An 8,979-nucleotide genomic window follows, 5' to 3' on the forward strand; every position below is an offset into this window, starting at 1 on the left:
TCACACTTTGATTGCATATTGACATTATATTGAGAGTAGTTTCATATATCTTCACTGAACTTATATTTCCTATCATATTGAAGTGCATTGGTTCTTACTTGTGCGTATCGATACAAATCTGCTTGTGGAGAAGCATTTGAATTGTATGTAAAAATTTATATTAATCTATTGTATTACAGGCGTAGCCTGAGGGGGTGTTGATCTAGCCCGTAAGGACCAGGTTGTAAAGGTTGAGGCCAGTCCTAGTAATTTGACCTGGTTGTAACTGGTGCCATTTCACCTGTTAAGTGAGCAATAGTGGAATCATCGGGCTTGCGAGCTAGAGGTAGGGACGTAGGCAGTATTGGCTGAACCCCAATATCATATCTTGTGTTGATCTCTTCCTTGCGCACTTTAGTTTTTGCACTTTGAATTCAGTTCACGTATGTTTAATTATTTATTGTCTTGATTGTTCTTATATACATGATTCGAATACTGTGAGTATTGGAATTCATTTAGAAAGATCCTAGGTTGTGAAATACCACTAATATCTAGTTAAACCTAGGAAGAAGTTTATCAGAAACACAGTTGTTAAATACTTAACTGTTAGTGTCAACACCGACTAGATCATTAGTAAGATGTAGTAAAATACTCTGAGGTTGTCCAGTTGATATCCAAGGGAAGACTTTGTCTGCTGATTTGATAGTGCTAGACATGCACGGGATTGATGTTATATTTGGCATGGATTGGCTAGCAGCTAATTTTGCCAATATAGATTGCCGAGCATGGGAAGTAATATTCAGACCTCCAGGGAAAGCGGAATTCAGGTTTATAGGGTCGCAGGTGCAATCCCTGCCTCAACTAGTTTCAGCTATCCAGGCCAGGAGATTACTGATGAGTGGTTGTTAGGGGTTTGTGGCAGTTATGAAAGAGATGTAGAGAATGAATTGAAACTTGTTAGCACACCTGTAGTAAAGGAGTTTGCACATGTTTTCTCAGGTAAGTTACTAGGTTTGCCACCCGAACATGAGGTAGATTTCCCTATTTATCTACTTTCAGGTACAGCGCCGATTTCTAAAGTACCGTACCAGATGGCGCCAGCAAAATTGACAGAATTAAAGAATCAGTTGCAAGATTTACTTGATAAGGGCTTCATACGACCCAGTGTATCTCCGTGGGGAGCTCCAGTTCTATTTGTGAAGAAGAAGGACAGGTCCATGCAGATGTGTATAGATTATAGGGAGATTAATAAAGTGATAATCAAGAACAAGTATCCTCTACCATGTATCAACAATTTGTTTGACCAGCTCCAGGTACACGGGTAAAGGTGAGAGCAGAAGATGTATCGAAGACGGCTTTCAGGACTAGATATGGACATTACGAGTTCCTGGTTATGTCATTTGGCCTGACGAATGCTTCTATGATATTTATGGATTTGACGAATAGGATCTTTCATCCATATTTAGATCAGTTTGTTGTTGTTTTTTATTGATGATGTACTGGTCTATTCGAGGAGTTATAAGGAACATGAGATACATTTAAGGCAAGTCTTGCAGATGCTCATGGAAAAGAAACTGTATGCTAAATTCAGTAAATGCGAATTCTGGCTCGAGAAAGTTGTGTTTTTGGGACATGTTATCTCAGGAGATGGAATTTCTGTGGATCCCAGTAAGATTGAAGTGGTAGTGAATTGGGCTAAACCGAGAAATGTCCAGGAAATCAGAAGTTTCTTGGGGTTAGCTTGTTATTACTGTCATTTCATTGAGGGATTCTCAGCTTTAGCAGGGCCTCTGACACAATTGACTAGGAAGAATGCCAAATTTGAATGGGACGACAGTTGTGAATAGAGTCTTCAAGAATTGAAGCAGAGACTAGTCACAGCACTAATATTGATCATCCCGTCTGGGGGTGAGGGGTATACTATCTACAATGATGCATCCTTGAAAGGACTTGACTGTGTATTGATGCAGCATGGTAGGGTGGTGGCGTATGCATCAAGACAGTTGAAAGAGTACGAAAAGAACTACCCTACCCATGATCTTGAATTGGTTGCAGTGGTACACGCATTGAAAATTTCGAGGCATTACCTGTATGGCGAATAGTGCGAGATTTTCTATGACCATAAGAGTTTGAAGTATTTTTTTCTTCACCCAGAAGGAATTGAATATAAGACAGAGAAGATGGTTGGAGTAATTAAGGATTTTGATTGTACAATCAGTTATCACCTAGGGAAAGCAAACGTGGTAGTTGATGCGTTGAGCAAGAAGTCCAGGGAATCAACATTGGCGACTATGGAGATCCAATATCCGATCATGATGGATCTAGAGAGACTCTGCATCGAATTAGTTGAAAGTGGTTCTTAGGCTCACATTTCTAGAATAGTGGTGTAGCCTATTCTGCAGGAGAGGATTAAAGCTGCCCAGAAGGAAGACCTAAAGTTAGCAGAGGTGATAGAACGAGTACAGAGTGGTCAAGGGGAGGAATTCAGTATTAAAAATGACAAAGCTTTGCGGTTCTATTCCAAATTATGTGTTCCTGCCGATATTGAGATCAGGAAGACTATTCTAGAGGAGGCTCACAGATCCTTGTATATAGTTCATCCAGATAGTGTGAAGATGTACAGAGATCTGTGAGAGTCGTACTGGTGGAGTGGTATGAAGAAAGAGATCGCCGAGTATGTAGCCCAGTGTTTGACGTGCCAGTAGGGAAAAGCTAAGCACCAGAGGCCAGTAGGGCAGTTGCAGCCGCTATTTATCCTAGAATAGAAGTGGGATCATATATCTATGGACTTCGTGTCAGGATTGCCGACGGCGTTACATGGCCAGAATGTCATCTGGGTGATTGTTGATCGTTTGACTAAGACCACCTACTTTTTACCTATTAAGATCAGCTACTCCCTTAACCGTTTGGCCGAGATTTACATTCAGGAGATAGTTCGTTCTCATGGGGTGCCAGTATCGATTGTATCATATCGAGACCCGCGTTTTACATCACGTTTTTTCAAGAACTTATAGGAAGCACTAGGGTCTCAGTTATTGTTTAGCACGACTTTCCATCCTCAGTCAGATGGGAAGACTAAGAGGACGATACAGACATTACAGGATATGCTCTAAGTGTGCGTAATGGATTTTGGGGGTAGTTGGACTCGGTTCATATCATTAGTAGAATTTGCGAATAATAACAGTTATCAGACCAGCATTAGCATGGCACCATTTGAGGCTTTATACGGTAGGAGATGTCGTTCTCCTTTATTTTGGGATAAAGTGGGTGAGCAACAAGTAATGGGGCCAGAGCTTTGACTCACTCGAAAAATAAGCAGCTCGAAAGCTATCCCAAGTATAGGAGTTCTGTCGTGTAATATTAAGCCCAAGGGCTAGATCGTCTCCTCAGGGAATGCGTTTAATCTCAGATTTTACGTTCTTCCAATCGAAATTAAAAAGGTACTGAACTCAGTTCAGATTCGGATTTTTCAAGATGATTCAATTTCACTTTTGAAAAATTAAATGACACGCAATTTAAACCCTAAAATTAACATGCACTAAATAAAAGAAAACAAGAATAAAAACCCTACGTCTACTTAAAAAAATATTGGGACACGCGTTAATAAAAACTAGAAACCTAAAACATGGAACTAAAACATGCAAGAATGGAAACTCTAATCTACCTAAGGAAACATCGAAACACGCACTAATTAAAGATGGTAACCTAGAACATGGAATTAAAAACACACAATGGAAACTAAATTAGACACACACTAAAAAAAAACCAAACCTTCTAAAAATCGAACCTTTAGCACAATTAAGAGATCAAATCAAGACTCACAATTTAAATGTAAACATGAACTCAACGGAAATTTAAAAGACATAAACAATAACGAAACACAATAAAAATACAACCTTTACTAATCATAGACCCTAACTAAATCGAATTTCGACAAAAAAATATCTGAATTTAATTAAGAATGCTAAATTAAAATAACTATCAATTAGATAAACAAAGAGATTAATTTAACAATAATGAAATACTCAACATTACTCAACTTAAACAAAAAGAAAGAAAACTCCAATAACATTAAAAAAAAAACTAAACTTTCTTCAATATTCCAAGATTCAAAGAAAAGTAAATAAAAGAAAGAAAGAAAGGAAAAAAGAGAGAGAGAAACAAATCCACGGAGCCGTGAAGTTGCTGCTGTGCTGGAGAAGTTGCTGCTGCGCTTTGGTGGTCCTGCTATGGAGTCGGCTAGTGTTCTGTTGTGCTTGGGGACTGCTGAAGATGGTGGAGGAGGCTGGCCGTACTGCAAGAGGGCAGAGGAGGCCAAGAGAAATAGAGGAAAGGGGGAGAGTGAGGGAGGAAAGACAAAGGGAAGGAAGAGAGACAAGGGGAGAGAAGCAGAATTGAAAAGAACAAAAAAAAACAAACTAAAGAAGAAGAAGAAGAAGAAGAAGGAAAAGAGGAGAATGGGGAGCCATGGGGGCTGCCTCCCTAGGAGGAAGAAATAGAGGAGCTTAAATAGGAGGCATTGGGTGCCCTAGACCCGGATGGAAAGGATTGACCCGGATGGGAAAGGGTTGACCCGTCAACTTGATTTTTTTCATTTTTTTCATTCTCTGTTCATCGCAAATTTTGCTCTTCTGGAGCCCTTATCTCATAAAACTCAAAACACAAAAGTTGTAGATGATCCTTTTCTCTTTCTCCAGAAATTTGAATCGTCTCGATCGGAAATTGGACGAAAAAGTTATGTACAAAATACGAACAGGTGTTGGTTTTGATTCCCGGGAATTTTCCTGCGACAAAAAATTACCAAAACTTCATAAATAGTGCAATAAAGTTCAAGAATGATGATTTTGGCACTTTATTAAAATATTGGATAATTTTGGATGTTTAATTAAAAATATAAACCGTAAAGCCCGAGTTAAGCGTCCAATTACGCAGTTTCGGCGCGTAATCAAGCTTGTTCGGCAAGCGCGTGATAAGGTTCAGCTCATCAGAGACAGAATCAGTGCAACTCAGAATCGATATAAAAGTTATGCTGATAATCGCCGCAAGAATCTGGAATTTGATGTGGGTAATCATGTTTTTTTTTTAAGATAGCTTCGTTAAAAGGGGTTATGAGGTTCGGCAAGAAGGGTAAACTTAGTCCTAGGTTTATCAGTCCATTAATTAAGTTTATCTCTAGGGGTGGCTCAGCCTTCACATTTTGAGTAGGCTACAAGACCTAGGTTTTTATCTCCCCACTAGGTGTCACCTCTAGGCTGGCAAATCAAAAATAAAGACTAGTGTACAAGGAATCATCCAGAAAAAGAGAATTGAGTTCTATGAACTCTGATTTGATATTAACGCTCAAAAGGACAATAAATAGCTCAAGAATATCTCACAAAGGTGTCATAGTCGCCACGGGTGCTCTCTCAGTGCTCACATGAAACCCTAAGTGCAATGAATCATGTGAATGTGTTTATTCAGCCTCGTGAGATGCCGTGTAAATACAAGAAATTATATAGTCAAATTAACACGAATGTACTACCAATCAATTCTTCATGGAGTCATAAAATTATACAGAGAGAAACTACGCATGATTGACTCAAGTGTGTCATTCTTAAGTTATACGCAAGTATGTGAAGGTTATACAAAGTGTTAAGCATGACATAGTGCAATGTAATTCCTCAGTGCTCCTCTTTTCTTTCTCTCTTTCTTTTTTATTTTTATTTTTTTTTATTTTTTTGATTTTTTTTTTGAAATATAAAACCCAGTACGTGTACGTGCACAGTGTCATATGCGAATGCTCATCCCCCCCCCCAACTAAAGTAGAACATTGTCCTCAATGTGATAGCATAAGGGAACTAGAAAATACTGTGCACGGAAAAAGTAAGGCGTACCTGAGTAGCGAAATAATGGAAAACAAAGATCGAACTATGAGAAAATAGACCTGAAAACTAACTAAAATAAAATAAGATAAAATAAAAGGAAAATAAGAGAAAGAAAAACATCACAATTGTCTTGGCGGAGGCTCTGGAGGAATTTCGTCTGGTGGCCGCAGGTCTATAAATTGCATCGGCGGTTCTCCAAATTTGAGCCGCCACAATTGATCAGTCGTCATACCTGCACGAAAATCAACCTCAAATGAATTAATGCATGTCAAAATACCAAACAATTTGTGTGCAGGTCGACCCTCTTGTGTTGAAAAGAATGGGTCTTTATTCAACATCGTTTCCAGGAAATTTGCTTCTTTCCGAACTAACGGTTGAGAGAAAGTGATCGGAATAATTACCTGCAGTTCTTCAGAAGCATTAACATTAAAGGTTTTACCTAGTTCTTTGAAAATTATATGCTCACCAGACTGGTCACCTTCTTTATCGGGTGTACATATCATCATACCACTGCAAGAGTCTGCCTCCACATTAGGCTCTTTAACATCTGATTCAGGCGAGAGTGACGGTTTCATGGTTTCTGAGCTCGGAGTATGAGGTACCACAGGTTGGTACTCCGTATGAGTATCAGTCTCCTTATCAACTAACTGCTCCGCTTGTGGCCCCGTTTCCTTTGATTTTTCTTTTACCTCTTCTAGTTCAGCCATGACTTCTAGTACTGGGACAACTGGTTGTTCGACGATGAGCATCTCAGGTTGGAAAAATTCTTTCTTGCTTCTCGAAGTAGTGGTGGCCTCTACTGTCTCAAGAGAAACATCGTGTATTTGTTGTTGTGGTTGCTGGTACTCTTGAGGACTAGGCTGAGGTTCTGCGAGTAATTCTTCGTTTTCTAATATATCCAATTGTGTGCTTATCGCATTAATGGTATCCCGCAATTCATTATTATGATCGACTTGAGTTCGCATGAATTGTTGGAGCATGTTCGCCATCTGTGTTATGCTATCCTCGAAAAGGTCTGACGACGTACAGCTCGGAGAGATCTGTTGTGGCTGATATTGAGGCGGAGGAATATCTGGGCAGTTTGGTGGTTCATATGCATCACCACCACTAATTGTGCTGATAGGATGTGTAGTCATGGGTGCCTGAGTGTATTGTGTGTTGCACTGTGGGACATTGTCAGCTAAGTAATCAAAGAATGATAATGCCTGATCTGGATCCTCACTGACGGGCTCTCCATTAGACATAGTTTGGACAAAACACTTGCAATCAGGGGTAAGAGCAGTATAAAAATAATCAACTAACCTCCATGAGTCGAACCCGTGATGTGGACAAGTGCTTAGTAGATCCTTGAATCGCTCCCAGCAAGCCCTAAATGCCTCGTCATCCTGCTGCACAAAATTAAGAATCTGTTCCTGCAAAAATTGAGTTTTCTGTGAGGGACAAAATGAATGCAGAAATTCACGCTCCATATCAGTCCAATTAGTGATAGAGTGAAGTCTCAAGGAATGAAACCAAATCAGTGCCTTATCCTGCAAAGTAGCAAGAAATAAATTTAGTCTAGTAGATTCGTCAGCTCTAGCATGAGAGAAAAACATGTTGCAGGTTAATTCAAACTCTGCTAAGTGCTGATATGGGCACTTAGATTCCGTCCCATAGAACTCGGGTAGCAGTGACGTCCTCCCGCGCTGCATCATGAAATTAAGCTCATCATAAGGCAAAATAGTAGAAGAGGATGCAGTGGCATATTCAAGCTGCATAAAATCCATTATCGTGCGTGGTGCAGGTGCAGCCATTTTTCCTTTTTCTTAAAACTAATAAAAATGACGGGAAAAACATAAATTTGAGACAAAGAACGACATTCCCCGGCAACGGCGCCAAAAACTTGACTCACTCGAAAAATAAGCAGCTCGAAAGCTATCCCAAGTATAGGAGTTCTGTCGTGTAATATTAAGCCCAAGGGCTAGATCGTCTCCTCAGGGAATGCGTTTAATCTCAGATTTTACGTTCTTCCAATCGAAATTAAAAAGGTACTGAACTCAGTTCAGATTCGGATTTTTCAAGATGATTCAATTTCACTTTTGAAAAATTAAATGACACGCAATTTAAACCCTAAAATTAACATGCACTAAATAAAAGAAAACAAGAATAAAAACCCTACGTCTACTTAAAAAAATATTGGGACACGCGTTAAAAAAACTAGAAACCTAAAACATGGAACTAAAACATGCAAGAATGGAAACTCTAATCTACCTAAGGAAACATCGAAACACGCACTAATTAAAGATGGTAACCTAGAACATGGAATTAAAAACACACAATGGAAACTAAATTAGACACACACTAAAAAAAAACCAAACCTTCTAAAAATCGAACCTTTAGCACAATTAAGAGATCAAATCAAGACTCACAATTTAAATGTAAACATGAACTCAACGGAAATTTAAAAGACATAAACAATAACGAAACACAATAAAATACAACCTTTACTAATCATAGACCCTAACTAAATCGAATTTCGACAAAAAAATATCTGAATTTAATTAAGAATGCTAAATTAAAATAACTATCAATTAGATAAACAAAGAGATTAATTTAACAATAATGAAATACTCAACATTACTCAACTTAAACAAAAAGAAAGAAAACTCCAATAACATTAAAAAAAAACTAAACTTTCTTCAATATTCCAAGATTCAAAGAAAAGTAAATAAAAGAAAGAAAGAAAGGAAAAAAGAGAGAGAGAAACAAATCCACGGAGCCGTGAAGTTGCTGCTGTGCTGGAGAAGTTGCTGCTGCGCTTTGGTGGTCCTGCTATGGAGTCGGCTAGTGTTCTGTTGTGCTTGGGGACTGCTGAAGATGGTGGAGGAGGCTGGCCGTACTGCAAGAGGGCAGAGGAGGCCAAGAGAAATAGAGGAAAGGGGGAGAGTGAGGGAGGAAAGACAAAGGGAAGGAAGAGAGACAAGGGGAGAGAAGCAGAATTGAAAAGAACAAAAAAAAAACAAACTAAAGAAGAAGAAGAAGAAGAAGAAGGAAAAGAGGAGAATGGGGAGCCATGGGGGCTGCCTCCCTAGGAGGAAGAAATAGAGGAGCTTAAATAGGAGGCATTGGGTGCCCTAGACCCGGATGGAAAGGATTG

This window comes from Malania oleifera, chromosome 10 (genome assembly GCF_029873635.1).
Source record: "Malania oleifera isolate guangnan ecotype guangnan chromosome 10, ASM2987363v1, whole genome shotgun sequence".
NCBI lineage: Eukaryota > Viridiplantae > Streptophyta > Magnoliopsida > Santalales > Ximeniaceae > Malania > Malania oleifera.